The 16,493-nt window shown below is 39.0% G+C and overlaps 1 protein-coding gene across 10 annotated transcripts in view; it reads left to right on the forward strand.

Moving 5' to 3' along the window:
- TP63 (tumor protein p63) overlaps positions 1-16,493 on the forward strand; it is a 245,886-nt gene that overhangs the window by 31,300 nt on the left and 198,093 nt on the right. The gene's annotated exons all lie outside the window — the stretch shown is intronic.

A 16,493-nucleotide genomic window follows, 5' to 3' on the forward strand; every position in this document is an offset into this window, starting at 1 on the left:
AATACTGGAGTGTGTAGCCTATCCTTTTTCCAGGGGATCTTTCTGACCCAGAAATTGAACCAGAGTCTCCTGCATTGCAGGCAGATTCTTCAACAGCTGAGCTACCAGGGAAGCCCCTAACTGGCTCAACATCTATTAAAAGGCAAAAATGTTTCATGTTTTCTCAGTCATATGCATTTGCAAATATATATATATGGTAAAGTGACAGCAGTAGAGGAACTTATGTTTGTGACCATATATAACACTTTAACATTGGACAGAACACATGAGAAAACTGTTTCAGATATTGGATAACAAATACTGAAAGCCTGCAATTCTTGAAAGAAGGAAAACTTATGAAGTATGTTCCGTGACTGTCCTGGCTCTCTGCCTGGCAACAATTTCCTCAAGTGTAACAGAAGGAGCTGAAGCATCAGCAGATCACAGAGTTCCCACTGAAATTAGAGCAGAAATCAGAATCGAGTTGCTGCGTCCACTGGAATATGTAAGAAAAGGCACCAGGGAGGGGGAAATTGAGCTGAGTGGGGATCCCAGAAATTTAGTGGATGCTTCTGTCAAGTCTCTGGCCAAGAGCTGAGCTTACCAAGCTCAGGAAGAGACAATGGTTAGCTTACAAGGAAGCAAGCACCAAAGAGATGAGGACAAAACAGAGAGACTGAAGGTTGCATACTTTTGGAAGATATTCATTTTCCAAATCCAGCCAGAGTAGAAAAGCCTTGTTCATATCCTGAGCATTCAGCTGAGACATCAGAAAGACCATGCTGTAAGAGTATGGATCTTGTCCAAGAGCAGAGATCAAGAAAGTTTTTCTGTAAAGAGCCAGAGAGCAAATATTTTAGTGTCTCCGGTCCATATGGTCTCTACTGCAACTACTTAATGCTGCTTTTGTGGTATAAAAGCTTCTATAAATAACATATAAATGAATGGGTGTGACTGTGTCTCAATTCCTTTATTTACAAAATAACAAAGTTTTGAGCCAGGTTTGACTCACAGGCCATAGTTTGCTGATTCCTATCTAAGTAAGTCTACTCTAGACTGACATTTCTAAAACTGAGCTTTGATTATCCCAAAGAAAGGAAATGCCAAAGACTGCTCAAACTACTGCACAATTGCACTCATCCCACACGCTGGTAAAGTAATGCTCAAAATTCTCCAAGCCAGGCTTCAACAGTAGGTGAACCATGAACTTCCATATGTTCAAGCTGGATTTAGAAAAGGCAGAGGAACCAGAGATCAAATTGCCAACATCTGCTGGACCATCGAAAAAGCAAGAGAGTTCCAGAAAAACATCTATTTCTGCTTTATTGACTATGCCAAACCTTTGAATGTTTGGACAATAACAAACTGGAAAATTCTTAAAGAGATGGGAATACCAGACCACCTTACCTGCCTCTTGAGAAATCTGTATGCAGCTCAAGGAGCAACAGTTAGAATTGGACGTGAAACAACAGACTGGTTCCAAATAGGAAAAGGAGTATGTCAAGGCTGTATATTGTCACGCTGCTTATTTAACATATATGCAGAGTACATCATGAGAAACACTGGGCTGGAGGAATAACAAGCTGGAATCAGGATTGCCAGGAGAAATATCAATAACCTCAGATACACAGATGACACCACCCTTATGGCAGAAAACGAAGAAGAACTAAAGATTCTCTTGATGAAAGTGAAAGAGAAGAGTGAAAAAGCTGGCTTAAAACTCAACATTCAGAAATCCTAGATCATGGCATCCTGCCCCATCTATTCATGGCAAATAGATGGGGAAACAATGGAAACAGTGACAGACTATTTTTTAGGGCTCCAAAATCACTGTAGATGATGACCGCAGCCATAAAATTAAAAGACACTTGCTCCTTGGGAAAAAAAACCTATAACCAACCTAGACAGCATAATAAAAAGCAGATACATTACTTTTCCAACAAAGGTCTGTTGCTGGGAGAAATATCAATAACCTCAGATATGCAGATGACACCACCCTTATGGCAGAAAGTGAAGAAGAACTAAAGAGCCTCTGGATGAAAGTGAAAGAGGAGAGTGAAAAAGTTGGCTTAAGCTCAACGTTCAGAAAACTGAGATCATGTCATCTGGTCCCATCACTTCATGGGAAATAGATGGAGAAACAGTGTCAGACTTTATTTTTTCGGGCTCCAAAATCACTGCTGATGGTGATTGCAGCCATGAAATTAAAAGACACTTACTCCTTGGAAGGAAAGTTATGACCAACCTAGACAGCATATTAAAACATCGTTGTATTCTGTCAAATAGTTTTTCTGCATCTATTCAGATGATAACATTATTATTTTTTTCTTTTATTCTAATAAGATGGTGAATTAAGCAGATTGATTTTTCAAATTTGGACAGATCTTGAATTTCTAATAAAATAACTTAGTCATTTTATGTTGCTTAGGGTAAAATAACTTAGTCATTTTATATTGTTAGTTTATATACTGAGAGATTTGATATGTTAATATTTTGCTAGGATATTGCATCTATGTTCCTGACAGCTGTGGTTTTTCCAGTAGTCATGAATGAATGTGAGAGTTGGACTATAAAGAAAGCTGAGTGCCGAAGAATTGATGCTTTTGAACTGTGGTGTTGGAGAAGACTCTTGAAAGTCCCTTGGACTGCAAGGAGATCCAGCCAGTCCATCCTAAAGGAGATCAGTCCTGAATATTCATTGGAAAGACTGATGCTGAAGCTGAAACTCCAATACTTTGGCCACCTGATGTGAAGAGCTGACTCATTTGAAAAGACCTTGATGCTGGGAAAGATTGAAGGCAGGAGGAGAAGGGGACGACAGAGGATGAGATGGTTGGATGGCATCACCGACTCAATGGATGTGGGTTTGGGTGGACTCCAGGAGTTCGTGATGGACAGGAAGGCCTGGCATGCTGCAGTTCATGTGGTCACAAAGAGTCAGACATGACTGAGCAACTAAACTGAACTGAACGATGTCTTATGGCCATAACTCAAAGAACTAGGAAGGAAGAGATCTTTCCCAATCTGATAAAGTCAGTTGAGTCACTCAGTCGTGTCCAACTCTTTGTGACCCCATGGACTGCAGCACGCCAGGCTTCCCTGTCTGTCACCAACTCCCGGAGCTTGATCAAACTCATGTCCATCAAGTCAGTGATGCCATCCAACCATCTTATCCTCTGTCATCCCCTTCTCCTCCTGCCTTCAATCTTTTCCAGCATCAGGGTTTTTTCAAATGAGTCAGTTCTTTGCATCAGGTGACCAAAGTATTGGAGTTTCAGCTTTAGGATCAGTCCTTCCAATGAATATTCAGGACTGGTTGGATCTCCTTGCAGTCCAAGGGACTCTCAAGAGTATTGTCCAGGACCACAGTTCAAAAGCATCAATTCTTTGGCATTCAGCTTTCTTTATAGTCCAACTATCACATCCATACATGACTACTGGAAAAACCATGGCTTTGACTAGATGACTCTTTGTTTGCAAAGTAATGTCTCTGCTTTAATATGCTGTCTAGATTGGTCATAGGTTTTCTTCCAACCATCTCATCCTCTGTCATCCCCATCTGCAGTGACTTTGGTGCCCCTAAAATAAAGTTTGTCACTGTTTCCACTGTTTCCCCATCTATTTGCCATGAAGTGATGGAACCAGGTGCCGTGGTCTTAGTTTTCTGAATGTTGAGCTTTAAGCCAGCTTTTTCACTCTTCTCTTTCACTTTCATCAAGAGGCTCTTTAGTTCTTCGTATTCTGCCATAAGGTTGGTGTCATCTGCATATCTGAGGTTATTGATATTTCTCCTGGCAATCTTGAGTCCAGCTTGTGCTTCATCGAGCCCAGCATTTCCACAGGCAATGGAAAAAGTCAGTTTTCATCCCAATCCCAAAGAAAGGCAATGCCAAAGAATGTTTAAACTTGTGGATCACAACAAATTGTGGGAAATTCTTAAAGAGTTGGGAATACCAGGCCACCTTACCTGCCTCCTGAGAAATCTGTATGCAGGTCAAGAAGCAACAATTAGAACTGGACATGGAAAAACAGACTGGTTCCAAATAGGGAAATGAGTACATCAAGGTTGTATATTGTCATCCTGCTTATATAACTTATATGCAGAGTATACCATGTGAAATGCCAGGCTGGATGAAGGACAAGCTGGAATCAAGATTGCCGGGAGAAATATCAGTAGCCTCAGTCTGATAAAGGTCAAATACAAAAAACTTTCAGCTAACATTCCACTTTATGAAACTTTGAATTGTTTCTTCTTAGGTGGCAACACGGAAAGTTCATTCTTGCCAGTTATATCCAACATTATCCTGGAGGTGCCAGTCAAGGCAGTAAACTCAAACAAACAAATGAAAAATTTACAGTAGCATAAAAATAAAACCCAAAATACTTAGAAATAAATTTAACAAAAGATGGACAAGACCTCTATAGTAAAACATAGATGAGAAAAATTTAATCATATGTATTAGAGTCTGACATTCCTGAGTAAAAAGGGAAAATCACTATGTTTTTTATCTACAGCTCTTTCATTCTCACAATTAACTTAGTTTAAATTCAGTTTTATTACTAAAATTCATTTTTCATATGAATTGTTAAAAGAATTAGAAATATAATGCATAAAGCAATTAACATAGATCCTGTATAAGAGAGAAACTGAGCAAATGGAAATGATTTTATTGTTATTGTTATGAGTAATAAGATGCACACTGAGATGCTTACGTTTATTACTTTAGTGATAAAGAAATTATAGGCAGAACTTTGAATAAAGCCAATGATATATAATTGATTTTATGAATGAGAATTTATTTTCATAATGGTGAGAAAACCAGGCTTCTTTAGCTCTGTATTTGCTGATAAATTCTGAAGACAAGGAAGACGTCATAAAAGAATGAGAGATTCTGTTCCTAAGAAAATAAGAAAGCATGTTCCATGACTTCAAATTGGGACAAGAGAGAGAGAGAGAGAGATAATATTGTATACTAACACATATATATGGAATCTAGAAAAATGGTACTAAAGAATTTATTTGCAGGGCAGCAATGGAGAAACAGACATAGAGAACAGACTTATGGAAACAGGGAGAGGGGAAGAGAGGGTGAGATGTATGAGGAGAGTAATATGGAAACTTACATTACCATATGTAAAATAGATAGCCAACAGGAATTCCCTGTATGTCTCAGGAAACTCAAACAGGGGCTCTGTATCAACCTAGAGGGGTGAGATGGGGAGGGAGAGGAGGGGGAGGTTCAAAAGGGAGGGGATATATGTATACTGCAATCAACATGGCTGATTCATGTTGAGATTTCACAGAAAACAACAAAATTCTGTAAAGCAATTATCCTTTAATTAAAAAGTTAATTAAAAAAATTAGGACCCATTGGATCCTGGATCACACCAGCCAAACCTGCATGTCTCCAAAATTGCAGCTGCCATTGTTGTTTGGAATGATGATCTCAAGTACTTTCATTCAAATTCTACCAAAAGAGGAGACTGAGATAAGACTTGAGGACTGGTAATTTATTTGGATAACGATCCCAGAAACCAAGAAGGAAGAAGCAGAGCACAGAAGCATCAGTAGAAAGTGACTTAGGGAAGTTACCACTGTGGGCACTGGGGGCTTGTTACCCCCATGATTCCAGAGAAACATGCAGAATACCTCTCAGAATTTTCTATTAACAGAACAGAAATGTAGAGTGTTTATTTATTCACAGTCTACATTAATTAAAGATTATTTACGGGGCATCAACACTTCCCTGGTGGCTCAGTGATAAAGAATCTGCCTGCAAGGCAGGAGAGGTGGGAGACAAGGGTTTGATCTCTATCAAGGAAGATCCCTTGGGGAAGGAAGTGGCAACGACTCCAATATTCTTGCCTGGGAAACAGACAGAGGATCCTGGCAGGCCACTGTCTATGGGGTCACAAAACAGTGTGACATGGCTTAGCAACTAAAACAACAAGAAAACCCCACTAATACTCTGCTTAGCCAACCTGTGCTTACACTAGGCTGAGCAGATTCTTGGAGCATCAGAGAAGGACTTGAAGGAGAATGCAAACAGTGACATAAAATGAATCTAAAATGAGACTCCATCAATGTGTGGGTAAATCTGAACCAGAATGGAACTGTCCTCTGTAGCTGGGATTGAAATCAGAAACGAGTGGTAATAATGATGTCAAGTTGAAAAACCCATCTATGGTAACAGTTTGAAAACACTGGTTAGGTTTTGTTTACTAATGCTGGGAAGTAGAATTAGTAGATTTTCATCTGGAAAGATTTTCATCAAGGGACAATTGTCAAATTAGAATATTTGATTGCTATGCTGTACAGAAAAATTACTATGCTCATAGTTCATTATTCAAAATTATATAAAAAGATAAGGAGCTCAAAAATGTATCAATCAGAAATATTATCTAACTTTATATTCTGCTGAAGTCCAGATGGCCGGTGCTGTTTGACCCAGGTTACAATAACTTCGATATCAGAAACATTCCCCATAGTCTCAACCTATAAATCTTTCTACTACTCTGCACAGCCTGTATCCATATCACCTTCTGTTTGCCTGAATCAATCTTGACCTGCAAATAGGTTTAAATGGAAGGATTCCATGTACAGCTGTGTCCTTCTTCTCCCTCTCTCCCACCACTGACTTGGATGGGCTGTTATCAGAGGAAATGAAACCAATTACATCCTGCACCAAAACCATCCTCTCGCTTCCCATCCTAGACTGGGATTCTTTGAGATGATGAATCTTTTTATCCATGGAGTCTCAGTTACTGAATGATACATAGAGAATATTATGAATGTTATTAATGAACACTCAGATATACTAGGAATCATGCCAGACAATTCCATATGCTATTTCACTTAAGTTTCACAAAAGTCTTGTCCTTTAGATGCTTTTATCATTTCCATTGTATAGATGAGAAAGTTCAGGGTCAGCAGTTAATTAATTTGCCAAGTCCATGTAGCTATTAAATGGTTAAGATGCAAGCCTACATTGTTCATAATCCACAGATCTAACTTTTAATGATTATAAATACATTATCTAAAAGAATAATACAGTGAAAGTTGCTCAGTTGTGTCTGACTCTTTGCAACCCCATGGACTACACAGTCCATGGAATTCTCCAGGCCAGAATACTGGAGTGAGTAGCCTTTCCCTTCTCCAGGGGATCTTCCCAATCCAAGGATCGAACCCAGGTCTCCTGCATTGCAGGCGGATTCTTTACCGGCTGAGCCGCAAGGGAAGCCCAAGAATACTGGAGAGGGTAGCCTATCCCTTCTCCAGCAGATCTTCCCAACCCAGGAATCGAACTGGGGTCTCCTGCATTATAGGCGGATTCTTTACCAACTGAGCTATGAGGGAAACTCAATAATAAAAGAATAATATAAGTATCTAGCTTATAATAGATAACTATGTGCCATGTATTAAGTGCTTTATATGTATCTATTTAAACTTCCCTGATGGCTCAGTGGTGAAAAATCTTCCTGCAATGCAGGAGACATAAGAGACGCAAGTCAATCCCTGGGTCGAGAAGATCCCCTGCAGGAGGGCATGGCAACCAACTCCAGTATTCTTGCCTGGAGAATCCCTTGGACAGAGGAACTGGCAAGCTACAGTCTATCGTGTCACAAAGAGTTGGATGCAACTGAAGTGACTTAACATGCACACACACAGGTATCTATTCATTTAAACTTAATGATTTCATGAGGTAGATATTACTATTATCCCCATCTCACCGATGAGCAAATGGGCACAGAACAATTATATAAGTTGCCCAAGGTCTGATGACTAGTGAGTAACAGAACTAGAATAAAGCTACATCCATTACCCTTTGCTCTGTTGTAAAATTTTTACCTTTTGCGTAATGCATTAGTAACAGTTTATACCACATGGCTTCCTTTAAAGACAAATCTTTCTTTGAAAACTCAGTCACTGAAATATAAGATGCCAGGGCAGCAGGCACAGTAGGAAGCATGGGAAATGCCACTTCTGAAACATGAGGGGCTACATTTCTTCCTTAGCATCTGATGAATCAGTTTCATTCCCTATCGTATTTAGGATATTGAATATCCCACTATATAGTTGGACAACTTCAGTTCCCAAACACAGCCAAAAATTATGACTTCATCTTCTGTTCTTTCATTGGGAACACAGTCTCCTCTTTATACTTGAACATGAAGTCACCACAGTAGCCCGCCAGTCATACCCCCATCTCACTACTTCTGAATTTGTAGAATCTCTGTTTTGCATGACCTGGAATAACAACAGCTCAGCACCTGCTCTCAAAGTGTTAAAGCACTCAATGTTCTCACCAGAAGGAAATCTGCAGAATTCAGACATGTCACCTAGAATGAAAAATAGGTTCAAAGTTTTAGGGACTAACAAGATGTGATTATATCCTAGACATGTGCAATTTCAACAACTGCAAGACAGCAGTTGGTGAAATATCATTCTGACCGCCACATGGGGTGTGAGTGGGTGAGAGAGAGCCCACAGAACAATTGGTCTTCCTCTAGAACTGTGACAATGTCTCTAGACTATATGGCCACATTGCCCAAAAGAAATTATTTCATTCTCTCTCTCCCATTTAGGAATTCAACATTTATTTGGTACCTTAGATTTGCCAGGTACTTTCCTGGGCACCAGGAATACAAAGCTGAGAAAGATACATTCTGTCATCAAAAACCTAACATCCTGTAGGAAAGAGAGAGTTCATCAAACAGTCATCTTACACATTATAAATGTGGTGGTAGATGGCTGGACAGGGAGCTTTGAAGGTATTAATGTGGACAGAGTGACCAGCTCCATTTTAGGAATTCAAAATTATGGAAAAGGATATTTAATAATGCAGGAACTGCATGTAAGTAAGCAAAAAAGTGAGAATAAGGCCATATTTTGAATATTGTGGGGAGTTTAGTGTGTCCAAGGCTGATGGCAGAAAATAGAATAGATTAGGATGGAAGGGAAATATGACATTTTGTGGGTAAGGCTAAGAAGTTTAGACTTAATCTGCGCACCCATGAAAGTGAAAGTCGCTCAGTCATGTCTGACTCTTTGCAACTGTACAGTCCTTGGCATTCTCCAGGCCAGAATATTGGAGTGGGTAGCCGTTCTCTTCTCCAGAGGATCTTCCCAACCCAGGGATTGGACCCAGGTCTCCCACATTGCAGGCGGATTCTTTAGCATCTGAGCTACTAGGGAAGCCTGTGCATCCTTAGGGCATTTACTCTCAGGAAAGAGAAGTATAAAGAAATGTAGAGTAGAGGTAAAAATCAAAAAGTGTTGGTTAATAATGCTGACTGTGGGGAGATGAATGGTAGTATGGGTTAATGCAAGGCTCTCATATCTTCCTAATAGCTCAGTTGGTAAAGAATCCACCTGCAACGCAGGAGACCCTGGTTCAATTCCTGGGTCAGGAAGATCCCCTGGAGAAGGGATAGGTTACCCACTCCAGTATTCTTGGGCTTCCCTTGTGGCTCAGCTGATCAAGAATCCACCTGCAATGCAGGAGACCTGGGTTGGGAAGATCCCCTGGAGAAGGGAAAGTCTACCCACTCCAGTATTCTGGCCCATGGACTGTCTACTCCATGAGGTCGCAAACAGTTGGATACGACTGAGCGACTTTCACTTTCTCTCATGAGTTACTCTATCTTCTTTTGTATCGTTTTAGCTTCTATGGTGAGAGTGTACTAATGCATTATGTATATAATTAAGACAATCCAATAAATAAATACAGAGAAAAAAGGAAGTAAATAAAGAACACTGTAAGTATGATGGGTCCTAGGAAAACTAGAAATGAGGAGAGCTGAACAGATTGTGGAGAAAATAAGACTTTCCTAAAAATCTATAAGATTATTTTCAATATAGCCAAAGATAGGAACCAGTGAATAGATTGTCGTACCACAGAAGAGACCTCAGAAAAGTCAGGAGATTGTTGGTGGGGTGGCGGGGGAAGCCAAGGAGGAAAGGGAGTGAAGAGAATGTTTAGATACTTGGATGGATTCATTCATAAAGACCAAGCACCAAATGGACTAAAGATGTCTGTTTTTTTTGTTTTTTTTGTCTCTTCTTCCATGTTCTTCCCTGCTTTTGTCCCCTGCATGTGTTTCTTCCTCTGAATCACTATTTTTTTTTTTTTCACCACACTCTGTGGCATGTGGGATCTTAGTTTCTCGACCAGGAGTTGAACCAAGTGGCCCCTAGAGTGGAAGCACAGAGTCTTAACCCTAGACCACCAGGGAAGTCCCATGGATCACTTTGTTTTGAATAATTTCAGCAGTTTCTTTGTCTTTAGTGCTCTTCTCTTTTCATTTCTCCTGCCTCTGTTCTTCATACCCTCCTTCTCTATTCTCCAAGGCCCAATCAAGATGAAGCTTTATAGAGCCCAGTTCTTTTAGGTCTTTTTCCTCTGAGTAACTACAGCACCTTTTTTGAAATTCTCTTGTTGTGCATGGTTTCCTATTTACTCCATAACAGCATGAAATTGTTATATAATAACCAACATGAGGCTTATTTCTAGCACTGGTTCATAGTTCATCTTCAGTAAGCTTGTGTTCAGTGGAAGAACAGGATAGAGTAAAGAAGTAAAGAAAGCTCTTGCTCTCTCAACTGGTGTTTCTATGGAATTAGAATTGTTACAGTAATGTCCATCTAATGCATTTGTCTCTTCCCAGTGGTCTTATGTTTACAGAGTTGAAGGATGAATGAGAGGTCATATATTTCTTCTTCAAAAAACAACCACCTTGAGACAATGTGAACTAAAAAAAAAAAAAAAAAGACACTAGATAAAAATCAAATGAACAGGGAGAAGGAGAAAAGATCCACGAGAGGAACCTTGCTTTGGGAATTGGAAAATCCGTATTCTAGCCTTAACCTTGTATCAGGTAGTGCTACAGCCTAGTATATTGCACTTCATCTTTCTGAGTCATGGTTTTTCCTCTGTAAAATGAGTTTGACTCTGAAGTCTCTGAATTGTTTGATTTTGTGGTGAGAAGGACAGGGAGAGAGGGTACAAGCTATGACTAGTCCTTCCAGGAAAGAAAATTAAGTCAGGTGAGATTGGGTACTTGAAGGTCCAGGTCCAGATCCATCCCAGGTGATGATTTCTAAGTTTGCCCCATCAATATATTTCCTTTATGAAACACATAGTGTTTTGAAGCTAGTATTTGCAGCTTCTCCCAACACAGGCTAGGAATGGACAAGAATGAGTGAGTGAGTGAGTGAGAAATGATCTAAGCAAGAGTGTCTGGGAAGGGAACTCTCTCAGAGGCAAGGCGGTAATGCCAAGCAAAGAAACTGAGATGAGGTATAGCAGAATGTCTTCAATTATTTGGGACCATAGATATTCATGTGCTGGCTTTCAAAGAGTGATTAACAAGTGGCATTGATTGTGCTTCCCTCAGAAACAGATTTATGGACTTCTAGACCTAAATAGGATTTTAGAATCTACCTTATTAAAAACAAATAAATAACACTCAAGAACTAAAAAAAATTACAAAATTCACTAACTTTGCAGGTAAGGGAGCAAATGACTACCAAAAATTTCTCTGAAGTTATTAAAGATTCAAGAAATCAAGGAATTCAAGATTTTTAAGTAATACAGAAATTTCCTAGTGGTCGGGCTACTAAAAGAGTGGAAATTTACCTTCTGGGTAAGAGAGAATTAGTGTATAGGTCTGTACACAGTTGGACAAAGTAAGTCTCATTGTTTATTAGTCAGGAAAGAGTCTTCTGTAAGATTTAATAGAGTTTGGAGAAGCAGGATCACTCAAAGTCTGTGATCCCTTACTGGCTCATTGGGTTAGAATAAGTTGTGATGAAACAGAACTGTTTTGATACTTCCTAAACTAAGGCTTTCCAGGTGGTGCTAGTGTTAAAGAACCCACCTTGGAATGCAGGAGATGTAAGAAACGTGGGTTTGATCCCTGGGTCAGGAAGGTTCCCTGGAAGATGAAACGGCAACCCATTCTTGCCTGGAGAATTCAAGGGACAGAGGAGCCTGGCAGGCTACAGTCCATGGGGTCGCAAAGAATCACACAGCTGAAGCAACCTAGTTTGCATGCACACAAGCTAGTGTTCATATAAATGCAAAGCTTTCCTTTTACCCAATCCAACCCCTTCATTTTAGAGATGGGAAAACCAAGACAAGAATTAGGAAAGCATTTGCCAGGTTTGAAGTGGCTCATCTCTGAACTCTCTTTGTCTTTTACCCTGGATGTCAGCCTGTTGTAGAATTTTGATGACCTCTTTCTTGGTCACTCTTCACTGATAAAATCTTTACTTCCTTTGTAAATTAGGAACCTGACTTTTGTTCTGTTTGTGTAATTTCAAAGGAATTTGGAATTAAGCATGAAAATGAAATGGGTTACTACAAGACATAGTGAGACTGTCAGTGATCTGCATTGCCCAGGGGGCAAGATGATGGCAGGCTCACTATAAAGAAATATCAAGCTTCAGATGGGTGGTTGTACTAGATGGTCTTTAAGGTGCCTTCAAATTCTAAAACTCTGTGTTAGAGGGACTGTGAACATTGTGTTTCCATTATCTCAGTATTTTCTCCTCTATCAGGAGAATGTTAAAAGCAGAAATGGTGTCTTATTTACAATGCTCTGGAATGTAGCAGGCATCCAAAAAATGCCTGTTAAATAACAGTGAACATACAAACTGTGAAGCAGACAATCAGATCTCTTTGAAAATATTCATACATCTATCAGTATTAAAGTATTTTTCTTTATTTTCTTTTCATTTCAAAGAAATTCTCAGTGCTGTGTGGTCTGAAAGTTATAAGTTCTTCATCTATTATAGCTCTGCAATTTTATTAGAGGCAAAGTGAAACAATAATTATATCAAAAGTTTAAAAATATGATCCAGTGTCTGGTTCTTACAAGAAACTGGGGGTTAAGGGTATTGAGTTTAAGGAAATATTTTCATTTGGGGAGAAATACACTTGTAAAATGCCTTAGAGGCATTGTATACCCTCCCCATGTCACCTACCCTCTTGCTCCCTGCCATTCTACAGAGATGAGTAACTTGAGGACCAGAAAATGTATATAATTTAACTCAAGTCTCCAGATCTCTAGGGCTTCCAATATTTATAAATGTTACCAGTAAATGTGAGTATACGGTGTGATCTTTCCTAAGACAAGAAAGATTTATTCTAATCCTTTTGTGTCTGGGGAAAGTCCTTGATTACAAACACTTGGTTGCCTAAGAGGATGGTGTTTACATTCATTTCTGACACTGGAAGTATTGGTTATAACATACTGCTGTCCAAGAAACAGCTGTTTTGTTTCCTCTTGTTCTGAAGTTACTTCCTGACCTATTCTCTCCCTACAACCAATTGAGTCCTTATCACTGTGCTCTTTAACAAATGAAGATATGACTGCTGATAGGGCTTAATCCGTAGGGGTTTATGACTCCAAGTTTGGAAAGGGAGTTGATCAAGAAACTGATATCCATGGCTACAGCATCCCCACTTACCTGTCACATCCTATGATCTAGTCAGGGTCAAATGTGATGTCTTGTCTATATAGTGGTGTCTTGAAAGATCTGGCAGATTTTCTGTTTAGAGCAGGTGAATCTAGCTCAAAATACTCATTAGGGAGATGAAGCTCTTTTCTGCTCCACATAATTTTTCCCAAATTAAGAATCTCAAAACATTGGAGGTGAAAGGTACCTTCCAGGTCATCATGTATTAATCCCTCACTCTACAATTGGTGGAGACTAAGCCCCAGAGAGGGAAAATAAACCTCCTTGAATCAAATATCTGCAATGACTCCTAGAGTACCTTCCACTGTACTCTGCTGCATCCATCAATAACATAGAATGACCAGTGTGCAAATCTAGTTTCTAACAGGTGGACAAACTGAGACAGTGAACTACACTTAACTTGTTTAAGGCCATACATATACCTAATGGCAGAGCTCATTCTTAAACAAAATTTCTCGCCTAAAGAGGTTAAAGTTCATTGATGGGTTTCTGAGCTTTCCATGCATTGTTTGTATATGAAAGTGTGTCAGAACTGTATGAAAATGTGTGCCTTTTTCTGAGAGCATTGATAGCTTTCATCAGACTTTCGAAAGGGTCATAACCCCAGAAAGGATAAATATGTCCTAGGTTACCCACTTTTTGTGGCAATTAAGATTTTCTTTTAATATCTTAAGACCATACATAGGAGAAGTTTCTGTCTTGAATTTTTGGAAAACTCTTTCCAGTAGTTCATCTCTTTGTTAAAGTGATATTTATACTGAATGGTCCATTAGAGATATTATCAGCTACTTTATGGGATGAGGAATTGAAGAAGGAGAATGATGGTAGATATTGAAAACAGGAAGGGCTTGTTTCTCTTCTAAACTTTAATATGTTGTGTCTTTATATTATTATCAGGGAAAGCCCTTGAGTTTTTTTATCTCCAATGTAATGGCCCTTCCTTCTTTTCTTTATTTTGCCACTCCCCCTGCCACAGTGAGTCACCCAGCCAGTTAAATATCTTGCACCTGGAATGAGAGGGCATGGGTTTTAAATTCAGGCTCTGCCACTGATAGCTCTATGACCTTGGAAAAGTTGTTTTTCTTTTCAGACTTCCAATTTCATGGAGAACATTTCAGTCAAATGAAATAAAACGCTTTCTACTATGTGGGTAAAATCAACTACATATACAGAACCCAACAAAGATCATGTAGATTAGGTAAAGTACGTATTAACTTAATCTGCCATCCCACTAATGAGGGTCAGGTTATCCATGAGAGCAGGATTCTGACTCTGCCATAAATTGTGGTTTGTCATTGGACCAGTCACTCTTTCCAACCCCAGCTCAGGACCACTGTTTTCTTATCCAAACAATAGGGTCATTTGAAGAAGTAATTTCTCCTTTATTTCTAGCTCTAACATTCTGTGTTCTTTCCAGCTGTCAATGAAGTCTCATTGGATCTGTGAAAATTACTGTTGTCCATGATTCGCCGGTAGCTGTACCTTGTATAACTTCCTACATACACTTTTCTTTGAACTAGTCTTGGGTGATATCCTCACAACACAAGAACTAAGCTCCTTAAGAAGAAGCCCAATTCTGGCTGGAATAAGGAGTGTGTGATGAGGAATGAGGCCTTAGGACTATTACTGGCATCCTTAATTGTTCTATTATATTCTTCTTCGCCTGTATCCAGACAAACTCATTGTATTACCTATTTTTTTTTAATTTTAAATTTATTTATTTTTAATTGAAAGATAATTTCTTTACAGAATTGTGTTGGTTTCTGCCAAACATCAACATGAATCAGCCATAAGTATACATATGTCCCCTCCTTCTTGAATCTCCCTCCCACCCCTCTAGGTTGTTATAGAGCCCGGGTTTGAGTTCCCTGAGTCATACAGCAAATTCCCATTGGCTATCTAATTTCATATGGTAATGTAAGCTTCCATGTTACTCTCTCCGTACATCCCACCCTCTCCTTCCTTCCCAACCCCCATCTCCATATGTCTGCTCTCTATGTCATTGTCTCTATTGCTGCCCTGCAAATAATTTCATCAGTACCATCTTTCCAGATTCCATATATATGTGTTAGTATACGATATTTGTTTTTCTCTTTCTGACTTACTTCACTCGTATACTAGGCTCTAGGTTCATCTACCTCATTAGAACTGACTCAAAAGTGTTCCTTTTTATGGTAGAGTAATATTCCATTGTACAAATGTACCACAGCTTCTTTATCCATTCATCTGTCTGTGGACATCTAGGTTGCTTCCATGTTCTAGCTATTGTAAATAGTGCTGCAATAAACATTGGAGTACGTTTGTCTTTCTCAGTTTTGGTTTCTTTGAGGTTTATGCCTAGGAGTGAGATTGCTGGGTCAGTTTTATTCCTAGTTTTTTAAGGACACTCCATACAGTCTTCCATAGTGGCTGTATCAATTTATATTCCCACCAACAGTGCAAGAGGGTCCCTTTTCTCCACACTCACTTCAGCATTTATCATTTGTAGACTTTTTGATGATGGCCATTCTGAGGTGTGAGGTGATATTTCATTGTAGTTTTGATTTGCCTTTCTCTAATAATGATCAATGTTTAGTATCTGTTCTTGTGTTTGTTAACCATCTGTCTGTCTTCTTGAGAGATGCCTGTCTAGATCTTTTTCCCACTTTTTGATTGGGTTGTTTGTCTTTGTGTTATTGGCTTGTATGAGCTGCTTGCATATTTTGGAAATTAATCCTTTGTCAGTTGTTTCATTTGATACTGTACATAGAAAACCCTAAAGAAAATTAGAAAACCCTGTCAGAAAATTACTAGAGCTAATCAGTGAATTTACCAAAGTCACAGGATACAAAATGAATACACAGAAATCACTTGCATTCCTATATGAAAAATCAGAAAGAGAAATTAAGGAATCAATCCCACTCACTACTGCAACAAAAAGAATAAAATATCTAGGAATAAACTTACCTACGGAGACAAAAGAATGGTGTACAGAAAACTATCATACTGATGAAAGAAATACAAGATTACATAAACAGATGAAGAGCTATTC

The sequence above is a fragment of the Giraffa tippelskirchi genome, chromosome 2, assembly GCF_054371585.1.
Source record: "Giraffa tippelskirchi isolate mGirTip1 chromosome 2, T2T-mGirTip1v1.2.pri, whole genome shotgun sequence".
Taxonomy (NCBI): Eukaryota; Metazoa; Chordata; class Mammalia; order Artiodactyla; family Giraffidae; genus Giraffa; species Giraffa tippelskirchi.